General features: G+C 37.8%; 1 long non-coding RNA gene across 1 annotated transcript in view; it reads left to right on the forward strand.

The window, feature by feature from the left end:
* Positions 1-12,499: 12,499 nt before the first annotated feature.
* Positions 12,500-19,647, forward strand: part of LOC135329923 (uncharacterized) — a 54,717-nt gene continuing 47,569 nt past the window's right edge. Inside the window, exon 1 of the long non-coding RNA XR_010391589.1 lies at positions 12,500-12,561. This is a non-coding gene — a long non-coding RNA (uncharacterized LOC135329923). The remainder of the gene's footprint in view (positions 12,562-19,647) is intronic.

Here is a 19,647-nt window from a genome sequence, read left to right on the forward strand (position 1 = left end):
GTCCACTTAGAAAGAAGTCAGGAGACTGGACCCTTGGCCTGACTCTCAATTTGTTGAAGCTTGATATTCCAAAACTGATGGAGCTTGTAGAGAACAGTCCAATTCTGTACCAAAAATGTGATCCTGTAGTATTATATAAGTTAAAAATTTTAAGGTTTTCCTTTGACTATGAATGGATGTAAATCCAGAACTGAAGAGTGCATGTTTTGGGGAGGCAAGAATTTTAGAAAGGTGAAGTTAGGAATAAAGGTGCAAAATTTTCATTACAAAGAGGAAACAAAAACAAAAGATTAAATTGAACTTCTCCAGTACTGGATTTGAATTAAACAGTAATGGCTAGATATCTTTGGATGAACTCCCATATTTCACATTGTTGAATATTGTGTGATTTCTGAAGAGCTGATAACAGATAAAGGCTCAGAAGTAATTTGTTTCAGAAAAATTTCTAGATTTTCAAGAATGTTCTGGAATTAATGTACATATCTATTGATTGATATAATTGATATAGAGATGGACAGATATAAATACATCAATTCAAGCCACCATATCAAATATGTATTATCTACATTTTATCAAACTACCTTTAAAAGCCTGTGGAGATGACAAAGCCCTTTATTTTAAAAAAGCCACGTGACATGCAAGGGATTTTTCATGTTTTATAGGGTTACAAGTAAAGTTAATTAAGAATTTAAAATATTGACAGCTAAAAATAAAAAAAAGCTTTTGTCATTCGTTTGGCTGTCTTTAGCTAGAATATTGTAATGTGTCTTAGAATGCTCTATTAGTTTCACCGTTGGAATGAACTTTATGGAAGGAAGAATAAAATCTTCAGTGATAAATACCTAACAAGCTTCTGGAGCCAAAGAACTGTGCCTGCCAGGGAACTGGGACAGGAAAAAAAAAAGGGGGGGAGAAAAAAAATTACAAGCAGGGAGCAGGGTTACCCATGTTGTAAAGGGAAGGGAATGTGAGATTTGAAACCGGAAGTGAATGGCAGCCTGCCAAAGCAACAGTTTCACCATCTGCAGCAAGGTCATAAGTCAGAGCCATCCTTGAAAGTAAGTCCCAGGGAAGATATCTAAACAGAACCAAGGAGGGCACTGTCTCTGCTTCTTGAGGATATCCAATATGCTACTGACAGCCTTCCTGCCAGGGCTGCGTGCAGGCTCCATGTGCGCTGGGGATGCTGCTCAGCCGCGGAGGAGCCATCCCCGCTCCCTCTCACGCGGCGAGAAACACGCTCGGCACCGGGTGCTGCGAGAAGGGACCGGATGGGCTGGGGCGTGGGGGGTGGCTGCCATCCTGGTGCAACTTCTGCCCTCTCCTCTGGGATAACCCACTTGACAATGGGAAAAAATGACACTGACAAACAAAGGACCCGGCTGGCAGGCACAGGGTCGTGGCTGAGGCAGCCTCGCTACAAAAGACATCATCTGGAGAATAAGGGAGGGCTGGGAGATCAGGTACCGGGCCCACAAACCTCTACCTTAGGCTTTCCTAATATTTTCCTGGATATTGGAATTCATATTTTGAATTATTGTAAAGTTTTACTTGAACTGTTTGTTTGGTTTTTTTTCTCCAGAAAAAATGAAATTTAGGAAGAGGGTGTAATATCCAGCAAACACTGTCCTCTAGCACAGTATCAGATTTGAATGACAGGACCAGCAAATAGAATGTCATCTCACCTGCACTTTGGTTTCTCACTCCTTGAATGCAAGCCAGTCCTTTGGAAATATTTCATCCTCTTTTTTTTTTCCTTTTTCTTTTTCCTTTTATCTTTTTTCTTTCTTTCTTTCCTTCTTTCTTTTTTTTTTTTTTTATGTGTGTAAACATTCTGGCTTGTTCCCAGGTAACGTTACAGGAGGTATATGAGGAGGGGTCTTGAAACATTTCTGTTCTAATAATCTTCTTTCAGAGAGAAAGAACAGGGCAAAAGGCTAGTGAGAAATTTATTGTCTAGCATGCAGTGTATAATTACCGTAACTCACAAAAAAAAAAAAAAAATCCACATGTTGGTGTGTTTGATTTATGCCATCAGAAGTGTAAGGTTACGTGAAATAAATGGCTAATTGGGTTAATTTAATAGCAGGTTAAATCTTTCTTTTATTTTTGCTAAAGGAACATTAAAAATGGTGCAGTTTTCCAGTGGTCTTGGAAAAGTAGAGTAGAGTTTCTTGATAAAAAAATATATAGTGCTCCTACTGCTAGGTTTATGGTGGGAGTTACTGGCATTCTTCCAGTTCACCGCACGAAAATCTAAGCTGCTGTATAAGTACAGAATTTAGTGTTGGGTCTTAAGGTTTTGGTTGGCACATTGCCAAAGATGTTATGTATTTATCTGGGAAAATTGCCTAGAAGTTAATTGAGAGGAAAACACTAATATACATCCTCCACCACCTTAAAAAATGCTATGGATATGCATATGTTGCTGATCCTTGATAAGGGATGAGTGTTTGCAGTGAAGAATTACTTTAAAATTGATCCCCAAATTGGCTAGATGGAGTTTTTCAAGCCTCTCCATTCACAAGTAATGTTATTGTTTCCTCTCGTGTCTTTTTAATCTTCCTGCTTGTAATGTCCTTAGAAATCTCCAGCAGCCAGCCACGATGTGATGACAGGCTCCCTAGGCATGGGCAGAGCTGGGGCACAGCACCACTCAGACAGTTTTGTGCCACTTCTGTGTGGCAGGTGCCGTTAATTCCACTCTCCAAGTCTTAGTTCCTCTGCTTGTGGCAGCCCAAAAGCTTATAGCACGATTGCTTGTCTTACTGCCACCGCTGTCCAGTAAATCCTAGCAGCTCTGGTTACAGAGCGGGCCTTGACATTTAAACCACTTAAAAACAACAGATGATTTTGCCCGCTGCGCTGCCGGCCATGCTGCACGCTCTCGCCTGGTGGAGCACCTTGGGAGCTCAGCGTGCCTGGGACCATCTAGGCACTGGGCACGGAAACATCAGCAAGTAGGCAGCTTTTCACGTCACCAGAAAAATTAGTTTTTCTCATCTCAGTAAGTGAAACTGTCTCTCCAGGCTGCACTGAACCAGTCTGCAGCAGTGGCCTTAAGTGGTTAATGATGAAGCACATCTGTAAATAGGCTTCAGACCATGTCAGACCTTTTGGGGTAAGGAGAGTTGGAGCCAAGAGGTACAGGAAAACAAAATTAGGAGCTATGTTGAAAGCAATAAGGAAAAGGCTTTTTTTCCAATTGCAACCAGCTGTCTTCTTTTGTACACCTACTGGATGCTCCCGATGCACTGGGCTAGAAGAGACATGAGCAAAGTAGAAACAATGACATTTCGCTACTGTATGAATTCCCTCTCCCTTCACTTAATCCTGATCTGATTGGGGCCTGTGTGCTGAAAGCTGATAATTTTGATGGCCTCTGAATAAAGCCAGTAGCTTGAATTCCTGCCACCAGCCCCTTTATAATGAATAGGGCTAATGAATGCTAGTAAGTGGTAGGAATCTGTGACCAGCTGCATCAAGGCAGGTAATACAGCTCAGATTTAATTGGGAGCAGGTATTGGAAGGCTGTATTACTTTAATTGGTGAGGGGGTTTTCTAAATGGAAAGGACAAAGTATAATGGACAAATTGTGCTGTACAATAGCACTTAAGCCAGGATTGTATGCATTCGTTAATCTGTTGAGGAATGAGGCAATTCTAAACAATTTTCTCAGTGAAACCAACTCCAGAAAGCTTGTCCCTTTTGTTCTCCCTTGGGAAAATGCAAGATTGAAACAGAAAATACCTTTACCGAGGCAATCATCTGCCACGTGTGGAAAGCGGATACAGCTGTAAACTATGAAAGAGGGATCTTTGTAGTACAATAAAGGATGGAAAAAGAGATAAAGCTGGGGATAAGAGTGGGCCTGTCACTGCATCTAAAGGAGGAATAAAGTGATGACATTTACAGTGACAGATGAGACTGTAAAGAGAACTCAGGACAATTTAGAGAGGGAAATTTGATATTTAAAAGAAAGGGCTCTGATAATTAAAAGTAGCATTACATTAAACTGTTACGCATGTCATTAGTGACAGAAGGGAACTGGTGCCTTTTGAAAAGTTAATGATTCGCACAGACCTGCTCTTGAAACTTTGTATTTAGTAAAGTTCACTTGAACGCAGCATACTGTATGCGACACAGCATAAATTTACTCTGTGTTTTCTGGTAGGAAATAAGAAAGTTATATGATAATATGGAAGGTGTACTGTAAATACCATATGCCAATGTGTGTACAGTGTGGGTGTATATGTGTAGAATCGTTGCACGCTGGAGGTCCAAGGTAGAGTTGAAAACCCAGCGTATATAAATATTGTCAAAAATGCTCATTCTGTGGAATCCTTGCAAAAGACAGAGTGTCTTTTTTTCTTGAGGCATGGGTTGTTCACACATGTTTTATTTTTGCCTTGTTTGTGTTTAGCTAGAGCTGTTCAACCTAGTGTGCTTATGGCAATAGAACGTAGCTTAAAAAGTAACCTTCAAAGGTGGAGTGTATTTACAGTGGAACAGTGCAGAACATATAAACAATTTATGTGACTGCTACAGCTGTAATGGGTTAAGAGAGCATTTGTAACTGAGTTCTGCTAACAGGGCTTTTGCTCTGGAATACTTCATTACAGGTGGGAAAACGAGAAGGATTGTATGTCCTTCAGAGTTCATGTAGGCTGGCAGTGGGAGGAGAAAAACAAAACGAAGCTGAAAGTGAGTGTTGAATGGGCTTTCCCAGGATCCCCAGGTGGGTTTCATGTATTGCCTAATGCTGAAAATGAGACAGATTCAGCTTTCTGTGCTGGTTGTAAAGGCTGAATTATCTTACCTTTACTATTGTTCACAACTAAAAGTCAATACACAAAGCTGCAGCTTATTTCAGAAATTCTTTGTCAGGAAGAACTATTTTGTTTTCTTCAACATTTTTTTTCATTCTTGCAGATAAGGATAGAATTTAATCTCAAGCTTAGAAAATATTTGTATAAATGCATAAGGTAAATTCTAAATTAAAACTGACATGCAAGAGTAACATTATTAAATTCTAAAAAGGAGCATGAAATTAATATTTACCTATTTGTGTGGAGAAGGATTTAAAAAGTCTTTACAGAAATCTGCAGTTGGCACTGCGTGAACTGTAGTGAAGTTTGCCTGAAAGTAGGTGAGATACACAATAAAATAATCTATGACAGGAAAGCAAAATGACACACAAGGATTGTCTATATGATGGGCTATCATTTGCTTAGCACTCTAAATAAGATGTTTGAACAGTGACAGACACAGAAGAATACTGGTGAAAGATAAGTTAGATTTAAAAATAAAACATTATTTATAGGATCTGAGCAGACTGCTTTGAAATCCTGAAGAAAAAAAAAAGTACTCATCAATCGTTAAGAGTGTCCTAAGATCGATTTCATGCAACAATTACATTTATTTGTTATGGAGTAAATAAGGAAGCTTAATGTCACCTTGTCTCCTGTTGTATACAGCATATTGTCCCTGTAGAGCATTCCTCTGTCCCTGGTCATATGACTTTCAGAAAGCATGCAGGGAAACTCACCTCTGAGAGAAAAAAGGGGCTACTTTCAAAAACAGCTGAATTCCTGATATTTCAAAAAAAATACTCCCCCCCCCCAAGAAAAAACAAAACAGTCAGAAAGTGCAGGGACTATTGTAGTTTCCTCTGATGTTTTTAGGGAAGTTGTGACCACAAAATCTAAACAACTACTGATTCTCCGCTGTATCTGAGACTCAGATAAATTTCAAAACAGAAAGAAAAAAATCTTTTTTCCTTTCACCAATAAAGAAATATCTAAATTTTGTTACAGTTTGGATAGTTTTTCTTCTACATCTGTGTGTGTGTGTGTGTGAACACATATTTCTGCATGTGTTTGAAAGAAAAAAGTTTTGGGACTTGGTAATCTTTTAAGTTAGATCTGAAAATAATAGTCCTGCCACAGAGCTTCATTATTTATATCTGCTTGCTATTTCCATAAACTTCTTACTGTTTGGAACAGAGCCCTCTGTTCACTACATGACCTAAAGGAAAACAAAAAACAGTAGCGAATTTACAAATTGTGAAAGGTCAGAGATCAGTATGCTTGGGCACTGAAGTCCTTTAGAAGATTAGCACATGTATGTAGTGTCTTACAATTCATAAGTGTCAGTAGTTCAGTAGTGTCCTACAATTCAGGCTAAAGTGCCTGAATTGTGACCTTGAAAAACCAGTTCTGTGGTTTTTGGAGTCAGAATTCTCCCTGGCGCCCAGCCCTAGCAGCAAAGCAGAGCCACATGACCCATGTGGAATGAAGCCACCCAATTATTTCAAAGGGTCTTCAAGCAAGTGCTTTATGGTAGTGAGAGCTGGCTGTTACTGATCTGGATTAGGCTGAAAGAGAGCACTGCATGGTTGCATATACTCTCACCAGAACCTAAAACAGATTCTGCAACCCTGCTCTGTGGCCCACAGACATCAGTAGAGTTCTTCTGCTTCTGGAAAACTTACGGCTGGCAGACAGGATTGCTTACTTACACTGGCTTCTCAGAGAAAAGTTATGTTAGTTAGTAAATTAAGTATATTAAATACCTTCCTGAATACCACTCTTCATGAAAACAATTAGGCTGCCTGAGGGATTTTATGCAAGTGGGACAGAGACTAGGAGGGGTAATAACATGTGGTCCCTACAATGGAAAAACTTAAAAATGCAGTCCATCATGTGTGACTTAAAAATACCTTTTGTATCCTTGTGCCACTGTTTCTGGAAATGCAGTGTTTTAGATCTCCTTCTTTTGATAGCTACTCTTTAAAGGTCAGACTGTTGTCTGCCCCTTCCACCAGTCAGCATGACCAAGTGGCTGAATAACTTGTCAGTGAGTGCTTGTTTAGCTGCAACTTCTGCAGATGGGGCAGCAGCTCCCATGCAATTCTCATCATGTCCAGGTTTCACGTGGAAAGGGGAAAACAGAAACGTGCCCTCCCTAGAAGGCCAGCATCTCTGCAGGTGTGAGAGTAAGAGAAGGGGAGTGCCCGAGTGCCTGGGCTGATCCCAGCCACGGGCCTCTCAGGCATCTCCCCAGGGCAATACCGCACTGCATAATTCCCAGCACTTTTTGTTAATGTCTCGATTCACCTTAAGAGACTTTTTTTCATACCAAATCATTGTGGACTTGAGGATGTGTGTGTATGTGGGAGGGATGGGCAAAGGGAAGAGGGGAAGGAAATATAATGCTCCCACAAATAAATCAACCAGCTGGATATTGAACAGCTCTTTACCACAGTTGTATCCTTCTCAAAATGCTTGTTACAAATATGCTATTCTATAACTTTAAGAAATGCCATCAATGAAAATATGCCCTTGCACGGACTTTGATTTTTCTGGTTCTGTTCAGCTCAGCTCTGATGTTGAGAGGCAATTGCCACTGGCCAATTGCTTTCTTATGCCTCTTACAGAAGGGAATCGCCATTCGTGCCAAATTGTTGAAGGGCTCATGCTGGACCGTGCCACAGGCAGTCAACAACAGAATATGTCCACCTTGGACATATTCTAACTGATAAAAGTATCAGCCTGCTGCAAAAGTATTTTAAAATATAACTGAAAGGTGAAAGTGCTCTCTTTATAACCTCACGTGGTTAGGCATGTTTGATTTGAGTTAGTGTGCAAATGGTGATTGGAATTATCATTTGTTGAAGAAATCTTCTGTTATTTGTCTCTTAGCTAGAAGTGAGGTGAAAACCCTGATCTAGTGGAATTTGGTGTAGATTTTCTAATTCCCATGAAGCTATGCTGATTTACACTTCTTGAAGATCTGATTCAAGTACATGAAGAGTGTTGTGGTAGAAGCTGTAGGAAAGAGGAAGAATAAAAAATTGAAAGCAAATAGGAGAAAATGAGTCTATTAAATATAAATGAACCACTGAAATTTACATGCAGTGCTACAGATGTTGAAATTTTTCTACATTCTCAGTGCTATAGATCTTTGAAATTTTACTACATTCTTCATCAGGAAAGTCTGAAGATGGATAGATACTGTTTCTGCCTCTACATATGTAAGATCAGAGCAAAGGGGAGGTCATGTGCTAATGCAGATTAGTTTACTCCTCTCTCTCCTTTTTTTCTCATAAGTGGCAAAAGTGGACTTCCACAGGTCATTCTGAATACTTTTGTCCTGGTTGCATATTTTCAAAATAAAATATAAAAAAAAGCATACTGGGCTCCCAAGGGTAGTTTTGGAGAAAGAAAAAGAAAAAGAGAATACCTGTGGGATCATAGAAATGAGTTTTCACTGTCTATGCAGATATGCTGAGATCATTCAGCTAGATCCAGTGTAAGTGTGTAAACTCTTCAGAAGATGCTATATATTGAAACATACAGTTGAAAACTGGAAAAATGCAAAAGAGAATTTTTTCCTGGGAAGCACACTTTGTCTAATCAAGGTAGACAATGAACCATGAGCAATTGAAACAGAATAAAGAAGTTTGATTTTCTTCAGCTTAAACTGGAGAAATTCCAGTAAGGTCACAGAAGTTGCACATATTATGCCTGGAGTACATGAGGACACAGTCAAAACTTCTGGAGTGTCATATTTTGCTCCATTTCAGTGAAATTTGCTGAAATTCAGAAGTGCAGCTCCACACTCAGTAGTCCCGTTGGTTTTCCACTCCCTGTGCTTGAGCTGCAAAAGCATGAGGAAGAGGAAGTGGAAAGGAAGATGAAGTGTGCCTGAGTATTGTGCGCTGTACTTTTCAATTTAGACTGGGGGAAGGCTGTGTTTACACGAATGAATACTTACGAGCAGTCTGCCTAACCTACTGGGAACAGTTTACTTGTCAATACTACAAGGAAGGCTTTTAACAGTGGACTTTTTAAATGAGATTTCTGTGGCTTCCTTGTTTTAATTTTAGCATTTGTCTCATCATTTCAGCTTCCACTTTGGCTTAAAAATAACTTACATAGTGCAATAACTTTACAGTGCAAAAGTACAGTTGGTAACAATGATAAAAATGTAAAAGAAATTAAAATCTCTAAGAATGTTAAATTGGTTTTGCATTCTGGAATGATGTTCCTATTTTAGTTATCAATTTAACTGAGTTCAGTCTCTCTCTTTTCTCACTTGTTAACCTCCTTCCCAGAAATAGAGGCATTCCAGGCATAAAACCCTGTAAAGAAACAGTGTAGACTTATCCTGCCCACTTATATGTACGACTTGACAAGTGGGAAGGGGAAAACTACTTGAGAATCAAAGTAAGTAAATGAATTTTGGAAACCTCCAAAACCAAAATGTGCTGTGGGTATTTTGATTATGCAGCCTGTCTTTGAATGAGCAGCCACTGCCATGTGCAAGTTAGTAGATGATGAAAATGTTGTCATCTGTGCTTCTAATGATGTTGTAGGTGAAATTTTATTAAAACCACTCTAAGAGGTTTTTTCCTATCTGAGTTGATCTATCTTCCCTCCTTTCCTGCCAGTAAATTATTTTTTTGATTTTAGTTTCAATTTTCATTTACAACAAGAGATAGCTGTTTAACTTTTTGGCCAGCATAATTCATATCAGTTCCTACCTGAGCTTTCCGAATCTAATCCCTGTTGATTTTTTTTCTGTAGAAAAACACCTTTTTGCCCATCACCTATGTTAATTTCTGAAGCTAACAGAAAGATACCTGACTAAAAAAAGAAGAAAAAAGCAAAAGAAAAAAGAAAGCTAGTAGTCAGCTATCTCTGATTTTCAAACAAGTGAAGGGTTTGGTAAGAAGATTCTGGGTAGATCCCTCTTGAGATGAAACACAGAATTTGAAGTCCAGAGCATGAACTGAATGTGGTCATAGCTGGCTGGGTTTTTTGATAAGCTCAGTCACATAATTAACTATAACACTTTCACTCTTTCTCTTCTTGATCTTTCTCCTGATGTCTTGTTGTTTGGGGCGGAAAAAATGCTATTTATTTTCATGGATTCTTTCTGATAAAAGTTAATTCTTCTTATTCCCTTATCTAGACAGAAAAGATTGGTATTAATATGTTTAATAGAGGTTACCTAAATTTTAATAGACATGAAGATGGTCTGCTGTTTGTGCTCTGCTCAGGGGTTCTGGAAACATGGTTTGTTGGGAGCATTCAGCTGTACATCACATAAGCTTCTTCAAGCAAAGGCACTGATCAACAATGATGTTGCATGAAGACCCTCCAGTCTTCCTTGTGGCCAGCAGAACCACCTGTTTCCCTGCCTCCTGAGATATCAGCAGGACACTAAGCTATCCTCTTAGTGCTATATCGCACCAGAAAAGGACGTCTGTTTGTAATGGGGAAGAAGTTTGTGCTTACTGTGCCCATTTTTCTTTTCTTTTTCAATATTTTTTTCTTCTTTAGGGTCCAATTACATTTGTAGATACATTTGAAATGGGAAAGTTTTCCTATTTAAAATCTTGTGTGCTAGCTGCACATGCATAGATAGGTCTATTGGAGTGTGCACTGCAGTCAGTGACCGGTTGCTGATGTTCAGCGTCAAACATCCATCCATTTCAGCTAGCTCTCAGTACCTAGTGCTTCTGGAAAGCAGAGTACTATACCTTATTGCTGTATGGTTATATATTTGTCTTCCACATTTCCTAAGGTGACAGTCACTGGTGTGTTCCTCCACATATGCTGGTAATCCAAACACCATATCTGCTGTCAACACAAGTCTAATTCAAGAACTTTCCTTTTTTTTCTTTCTTTCTTTTTTTTTTTTTTTTTAAGAGGGAAGGTGAGGAGCAGCAACCTTCATGTCTTAAAATCATTTTTGCCTCTACAGGACCAGTCATTATCCTGCAGTAGGTATTTCAAGTTGGCAAATCAATGGAGAAGATCAGGGTTGAAGATGAAAGGCCCAGCTAGTCTTGACCCTTGCCATTTCTTTTTTCAAGGGTCCCTCACTGTTGATCATGCAAAGAGTTGTTCTTAGCCTTATTTTACCACCAGCCAAGATGGAGAGAACTCATCCTTCTTTTGAACATACCCTTTTTTCTCCAAAGGCTTTTTGAAGCAGCCTCAGGTTTGGAGTTACCGTTTTGTCTTTCTCTTGCTCAAGACTTTATTCTTTTCCTGAAGACTTTGTGAAAATATTTCTGTCTTCTTCCTTATGTTGTAATGACCATCATGTAATGACAATAATGACATATGTGGTCGAATCTTACAACCCTAAAACCAGAAAACCGAGTGCAGAAATGACCTCATAAAAGCTTTTGTTCTGAAACAGGGCTAAGCATTATGAATGAATCATTTACTTTGGGGATTGCTGGAGATGGCTCCTTTAATGCAGAGGCAAATTCTGCTTTATAGCAAACTGTGGAGTGTGAAAGAATGTCAGTGATTGGGAAGAGGAAGGCTTCTCCATATGGAAGTGGGCAGTGTTAATCTCTTCCTTGCTCCACTAAGCAAGTTGTAAAAGGTAAAATCTGTTTTGTAATGAAGGAAGACTACCTGCTATTTTAATTATTTACATTTTGTGTGGAAAAACGGAAAACGAAAGTGCCCTTTCCAGATTTAGTGCTGCTATAATGAACAAAGGAGAGGGGATTTTTGCTGAATTGCTTCTATTGGGCAATCTTGTTGCTCCTGTCTATATGCAACAGCAAATCCACATCATTTTGAATGAGCAAAGGAAAGAAAAAACTAAAATCCAATCTCTGTTCTTAACGGAGATGAATATACATTGTCCTTATTGTGACACTCTGAAAAAAAATATTTTAATGAGAAAAAGAAAGTTCACAAAATAAGGTTTATGAAAAGTTCAGGAAATACAAAATTACTGAAGACAGTTTGTTGAAGAGAGACATTTTATTGCCTAGTTTGAAGCTCCTTAAATTTGCCTGGCTTCTAAAAAGTATCTAGCACTTTTTGAAAACATAATGTTTTTAAAAGTGTCTCCTGTAAACCATGAAAAACTCCATAACCAAATCCTATCTTTTTCCCCTGCTCCCCTCCACATGTCCCAAGTTGTAGGTTGGAGAGGCGATACGTTGGTAGGTTATTTTAGTCATCAAAAATACTGAGAGTATTCTTATGGAGCTTTTAAGAATAAGCGGTGTCAAGAGGTATCCATGCTTTTGGTGGCTTAGTCCTTACATCGTGGTGAAATGTTGAATTCCCTTTTGATAATATGAAAGAAAAAAAGCATATTATTTCCAAAATGAATTCCTCTGATGAAGAGAGCATTTCCCCATAATTAATCCCTTCCTCCTCCCCCCCTGCCCCTGCACTTTCTCAGCAGTGACCAATTTCCCATAGTGCAATATTCAAACATGTCCGTTTTAGTATATGTTTTAACATAAGTGGTGTGGTACACAAAGCTGGAACAAGTCCCAAAAGTGTTTTAGTCACAGGTTTAGATTAATCCTTAGATCAGTCACTTGAGGCTTTACCAAACTCTCAGATTCCAGGTTTTTAACAGTCTGTAAAGATCTCAGATCATGAGACTTCTACCACCCTGTAGCTTGTTCCTCAGAAGATGTGACCTCATCTCTTTCAATTTGTGTCACAGGTGTATCTTGATTCAACAGTCTTGAATGTGGAGGGATGGGAGGAAGATCTCTGAAGATTTGTGAGTCTGCCATGCTCCTATGTTTTCTTTGGTAGTCACCAAACTCCTTTACCTTTCTATATTCTTTGCAGAAAAGATTTGGCAGAAGAGATTTTGGCTGTAAAACCAAAGTCCCAAAGAGTATTTCTATATGACATCCAAATATATCCCTCCAGTGGGTAGGAGCTGAACAAGTTAAAGGTTGGAGCGAAGAAATAGCTGTTATGAATTAAGAAATGACAAGTTTTAGATTTATCCAAAAGCTAATGATCTTGAAAAATCACCTTTGGAAACTGCTTTAGTTTTGGAGATAACTATGCTAGGTTACTTCTCCCAAGTCTGATGATGTGAACCCCACCTGGCAGTCAGTCCTGCCACAGCTTAAGGAGGTGTTCCAGTAATGTATTAGTGGCACCTCTTTGATATATCCATATTCTAACCATATTTGATCTTACATTAGCATCATACATTTTGACTGTGCAATTAACTTCTCAAGCTATTATCAAGAAAGATTTTTACTGAAGTTACTGAAATATGAGTTAATGTCGTATTGTTTATGATACTGGAAGACAACAATTGGCAAATACTGTAAAAAATATGAAGTAAATTTTTTTCTCTTTGGGTACTAGAAAGGCCATTTACTTATCTCTGTTGCTATTTTTTCCTATACTTCCCAACAAAGATCTGCATAGCTAGTTATATTCATATTTCTGTAGTTCTTTTCAGTTAAACCAAGGATTAAGTGTTTTATTGATTCAACTTGATAACCTCTGCTTCTTAGTGGAATTCCTTGAAAAAACACACAAACAGCCCCCTCTCATGTTTGAGCACTTCTAGCACCATCTCTTTAGACTTACTGCTACAGAAGACCTCAGGATGCAAGTCTCTCATTGTCATCTCTAAAATGTAGTTACAGTGTCAGAGAATGTGGAGGCAGCATTGTCCCATTGAAGAATGAGAGCAGTTAGATCACAGCTTTAGTTTACTGCTTTATGCTTAAAAAATAGCCTTTACTGCTACTTTGATACCTTTGGTCCTACACATACATGAGGCTGAAATAGGTGGTGTTTGTTTTGCTGTGTTTTGTTTTGTTTTTACTTTTCCAGTGTTCTTTTGTTTAGTGCTCAGCACACAGAATAATCTTTTATGACGGAAATTCTGCTGATTCACTTTTGTAACCTGCTGTTGATTCGCATGGGTTTGTTGGCCAAAGACTTTTACTAACAATGTCATATGACTTTCATCTTCAGCTTTTAGGAGAGGTTTCAAAATCTAGGACCAATTATGTCAATAAAGCATATTTACTTTTTAGACATGATACTTCATGATCTGGGAATAGTAGGATTTTATCACTAAGGCTGAACTGTTGAACACTGTAGCATTACTAGTTAGGAAGCAAAATTGATCTGAGAAAAGAAATAGTTTGTGTTATCAGTTGCTTTTCTGTCAACCTTCTATCTCTCTCAATCAAGAAATGAATTCCTTGGAAAATGAATATATAAAACAAATGTCTGTTGTACAGCAAGATGTTCTTTAATTTACTTCCTTTTGTTTAAAAGTGACATCTGTTTAGCACATCGGTTTAGATATGATTTAAAGCAGTTGACATGACAGATTGAAAACTTAAAATGTAGCATGAATAATACACAGTAAATTTATGTTGGGATGTTTTTATTCACTAGGGAGCCCTGAATAAGTTAGCAGCACTAGCAGCCACAACTTGTATACAAGGGAATAATTTGTATTTATTCCATTCTTGCAAGGAACTAACTGGTGTGTATATATACATATATATATTGTGTGTGTGTGTGTGTGTATGTATACAACCAGCTAACTGAGGCTCACAAAAAAAAAAAAAAAAAGGCAGTTTATTAACAGTTATCATATCATCTCTAAATGGAGCTCACTGCAATTTGAGATGTGCCCTGCTAGGAGCTAATGAGCAAACTCCTGCCTAATATTGACAATTAATCAGGCATAAAAGCATCTAGGATCAGGACCCATTGCCAAACATAGAAGACTCATACAGACTTCAATGAAACATGATATGTGAACAAATTTGTTTAATTGTATATCAGTCCTATGAACAAATTCCCACCAAAACACTTAATTATCTACAGTACAGAAGCAATGCATCCGTCTCAGAATCTGTTAGTGGCTTTTTGGTTTGTTGTAAGCCATTTACCGTAACTAATAAATTGAAGGAAGTATTATTAGGTTTTCTTGCCTGTGTTCCTGTTTTAATTGGTCTTGTATACTTGAGCCAATGCCTGTGCGTTGGCAAAGTAACCAAGTAATGGCTACAAAATAAAAAGCAATCATTATTGTCTGAACAAATTTCTTCTATTGGGGAGGGAAGATTTGTTCTCAAACTGATAAAAGTAATCTCAGAAGTCCCCAAAAGCAGTGCAATAAAAGGTTCATCTTTGCAGTCTATAGCAAAAGAAGAAAAGCCATTATTACTAATACAGAAAACATGTATTTGCTCTGATTCTACATGCTTAATACTGAAAATATTTCTGGTATATGATTTTTTTTTTCTCTAGAATAAAAAAGTGTACTCTTTTTAGTTTAAAATCATGGTAGAGGCTTTTTTGGCAACATCAATAGAAAGCCTGTTATGACACACAACAGAAAGTCACTTGAAAAAGTATTGCTCTTACTACAGAAAAATGATTTGTGCAAAGATAAGATGCTTTGGCCTTGAGACACACACAAGTAAATTGGGTAGTTTTCCTAAGAAGCATTCTTGTTGAACTGTTTTTCTCCCATTTCCGTTGACAATATGGATCTGTAGTATATTGTTGAATCTGCTGTGTGATAACACAACAAAGCCTGTGTTATGCTCTCAGCAGTGCTATTTATACATGGTAACATTTTTCAAAGTGCTGCTTTGGTGTTCTTCCACTGTTTTTAAAGCAGACAAGATAGCCTCCTCTCCCCCTGCCCCCCCCCCCCCCACCCCCCAGTAAATAAATAAAAGCAACTATAAGTCATATTTGAGCCTAGATGTTTTGAAAGACAGCTTAACAGGAATGTGACACTTATGGACAGTAAAGTCCCTTGTCTGGAGTTGGTCCGTTTGTTTGCAGACGAAGAGTTGTGTCCTGCAAACGATGGACTATGAGCCAGAGCCCAAAGCTTATAACTACGGAAGGCAAGAGCTGCTCAAGACTTCTGCTTTATCCCAATACTTCAAATGGAGAGCAAGGACCATCTCTGGCACTGGGCTGAAGACCGTGAGTAGCTGTCAACTGAAAATCTCGACAGCAGAAAAGCAGCAATCTTAAGTGGAAGGCATGAGCACTGGAGGAGCTGGGCTAAGCATCTACTCATTTTTAGTTGAAGATGTGACATTATAAGAAAGCTCAGTATCAGTGCTGAGCTTTCACATCAAAGTGTAACTTCATGTGGTCTCAGGGAGAGACCTTTCTGTCCTGGATGCCAATCAACTGTTTTCAGCCAGGATCTGAAGTGACACTTACTCATTGCTAGAAATCAGGGAAAGAAGCAGGAAAGGATTTATGCTAGGCAACAGCACAAGTTTTAAGTCATCCTTAGATGGCAAAGGAAAGGGAAAAAATATTTAAAAATTTAATGCTGATGTATTTTGAGATACACAGTGGTCACCAAAAATAAAATAAGACTTACCGCAGCTTTTCCTTGTATTCAGAATTTACATTTCTATGTGCAACACTCCACTGTCTGGTAAAGTCTAGCTTTCTGTGTCAACCATTTGGTGCAAGTGTGTGGTGTCTATGCGTACGCATACTTGTATGCACATGTACATGTGTAAGTCCATGCCTCAGCTTAAAATCAGGAAGAAACTCAGTGGCTGCTTGTTAAATGCTGAATTTCACTTGTGATTGCAGTATGCAAGAGTAAACAGTGGGATTACAAATTAGGAAGGAATAAGGTCAATAAGTTATATTTCATCTTTTTATTTCCAGTTGTACTAATAAGCGAGAAAAAATGAAATTGCAGCACTTTATGAATCAGCAGCTGCTCCCTTCAGCATGTCAATGTCCTATTAGAATGGTTGAAAGCAGGATAGCCTCTGTGGCTGGGGTTTTTAATGGTGCAGAGTGAATATGTATTCTTAATAGGTGGAGGAAACTTTTATATTCTTGGATATAAACTTAGGAAGATGTCTGATCTTTCTCATTAGACCATCTTTCCCACTTTCTATCGGTAGATGATTTCTTCTACCCTTTTTGAAATATTATTTGTTTTGGTTAGTAACTGTCAAAGGAAGATATATTAACAGCTATCGTGTCATAGGTCTAGTTTTCTCTTAAGTCACAATAAATCACTAGTTTCATGGGTAACTTGCTGCACCCAAAACATGCAGACATGGAAGCATAGCTTTCACCAAAGATGTTGTTCTGTAAAGAGCAGGACAGACAACCTTTGCATAAAACATATCTAGCACCTTTAAGCATCACTCTTTTTCTCATACATTTTTTAAATAGAGGCTTTAGATCTTGTGATATCTTTGGAAGGAGGAGAGGAAAGTACTCCTCTCTCCCTATTAAAAATCTTTCCTCAAGAGAGCCATATTCTAACAATCAAGAGACAAAATGAAAATATTCTGTGCCCAAGATCAGATGCAGGCATGCTGCGGGAAGAGGCTGGAATAACTTTGGTCACTGGCTCTCTGACGTCCGTACTGTAGCTCATGCTACTCCGTTGCAAGCTTTTGACAAAGCCATAGGACTACAGAGCATTCTTCTGCCCTTGCTCAGCCTTAGGTAGTTTGATTTTCCTACAGAATCACCCTCTTACCCATTGTAATGCAATTACTGTAAGGTAATATGAGGCATGTTTTGGGGTATCCTGAATGAAAAATGGAAAAAGCATTGCCATAACACATACAGTGCAACTGAAAGAGAAAAGACCTGTGAGTGCATGTATGCATTTGTGCATATATAAATAAACACATATATAAATGTAATTAATAATAATAACAAAAATAAATAAATTTTGTATATAATATAAATATATATATTACGTTGGCATGACTTAGTTCAAAAAAGGCTAGATTATTTCTGTTAATTTGCAGCAGTTTACTTTTTAAATATGCTTAATTATAAAATCCTCATTAAAGCACATTGACTATCAAAATGCTCTGGTCAACTTAAAGTACATCTTGAGGAGTTAAAAATATTTAGCAATCCATAGTAAACTTACGAAACCATTTACAATTTTAACTTCTATGTTAAAGAATTCATTGAAAAAAATCAGGGAATCAATCCTCATGTTAGAACTGTTTATGTTTCAAAATATATTTGCCAAGCAGAGTGAGGCTGAGCTATTTACGAGCTCAGCCTCCAGGCTCTGTCAATTGTCTTGAGGACTGATCTACAATTTGCAGGTGATGGCTGGAGAAAGAGACAGGTGGTGACTGTCTAGATCAGCCAACAGGTTTGGAGCAGCTATAAACTTAGGCCAAATGACCAGTCTCCTAGTACATTACGCTTTTTGGACTTTATGCACTGGTGATGCTCAACTTTAATTTCCTTAATTCTGCCTAAATTCATTGGCATTTGGAGGTGGGGGAAGATGCAGGTGCTTTTCCCATGCAGTAGCTGCTTAGTCAATATAAGGTCCCATTGCTGCTGGTAATTACCTCTTGAAGAGCAACTAGACAAACACCAGTTTGAGGCATCCACTGACATACTAAGTTACAGTTTAAGGTAACAAAAATAAGCCATGAAAGTAATGTATAGATTAAATGACAACATGTTGAGATGGATACAGTCTGATGGATACAAATAGTCATTGTATTCTGAAAGGGAAATACTATCCCACCAGCCTATTAGTTTTTTTTCTGGAAAAGTCACTGTAGTAAAAGACTTTTCTCCAAGCAACGGGATGTGTCTGTTCCTCCAGAAAGCCTTGAAGTACACTCCTAACTAGGAGGAGATATTAAAAATGTAAGTAGTTGTTGGAATAGAGACAGAGCTCTTTCATGAGTTTTAATCTGACAAAAAGGGAGGAAAAAATAAAACATAACGATACATGATTAACTTTCACAGTGGAAGAGGATTTGGAACCAAACCTTGTTCCTGAGAACTGAGTTATCCTTTGAGCTGCATCTGTAGCACATGGCCTTCAGAAGGCACTGCATATGTTTATAGTATTATGTATATATTGTGTATTATTTTACTTTAATAACATGCCACCTTTTAGAATCTGACACTGTAAGGAGCCTAGAGGAAGAACTTAAACCAGTGATGTAATCATAAAACGCTAAAATATATCTTGGAAACATCTATGCAGTCTCTATATTTCAGAAGTTACTTATAAATAGACAACTAATAACAAGGTGTTCATTGTGCAAATATTCAAAGTTTTAAAAAGAAAAAGAAAGTAAAATATAGGAAGGAACACACAGTAAATGTAGAAGATGAACTAAAAATGTGCTTAGGTCTTGAGTAAGGCTAAGAAGTAGGACTTAAGCAAAGTTTGTAGAGATAGTTGTTGGACCAGGTGATGTAGTTGGAAAAAACCAGACAAACTAAGATATATAAGACCTTTCTCAAGTCTGACATAGCAATCAATAGTAACATCATCACAATGGATTTAAAATAAAAAGTATATTTCACTATTTTATATGCACTAGCAAATGATACTGAGATAGAAAATAACAAGATAAACAATTTACATTAGCATTCATTACAGTAAAATACTATTCTTTTTGCTCCTAGCTTTCTAGAATTATTAAGGAGCATTTGAGGAACATCATTTGTCATTACATATCTGCTTTTTTTGCATGATAAATAACTTTTTAAAAATTGATACATTATGCTTGCAAATATCCTTTAAATTATCTTCAAACATTTTTCCATATATTCAAGATAAAGGAGAAATTTGATTTTGATACTTCATTGTTTTTAAACACCATACAGAGATATGTGTATTTATTTCCCAGTTTAAACATGTAGGAGCTTTACATTTTCTTTTAATGAGGCAAGAATGACATGTTTGTGTAATGTTACTGCCACAGAAGTAGAAAAGGCAGAGTACAAAAATTAAGGTTTCTGTCAGTGATAATTTGAGTATTTTTCATAAGAGGTTCACTAACCCTTAACGTAGCAGTGGCTA

The sequence above is a fragment of the Dromaius novaehollandiae genome, chromosome 1 (genome assembly GCF_036370855.1).
Source record: "Dromaius novaehollandiae isolate bDroNov1 chromosome 1, bDroNov1.hap1, whole genome shotgun sequence".
NCBI lineage: Eukaryota > Metazoa > Chordata > Aves > Casuariiformes > Dromaiidae > Dromaius > Dromaius novaehollandiae.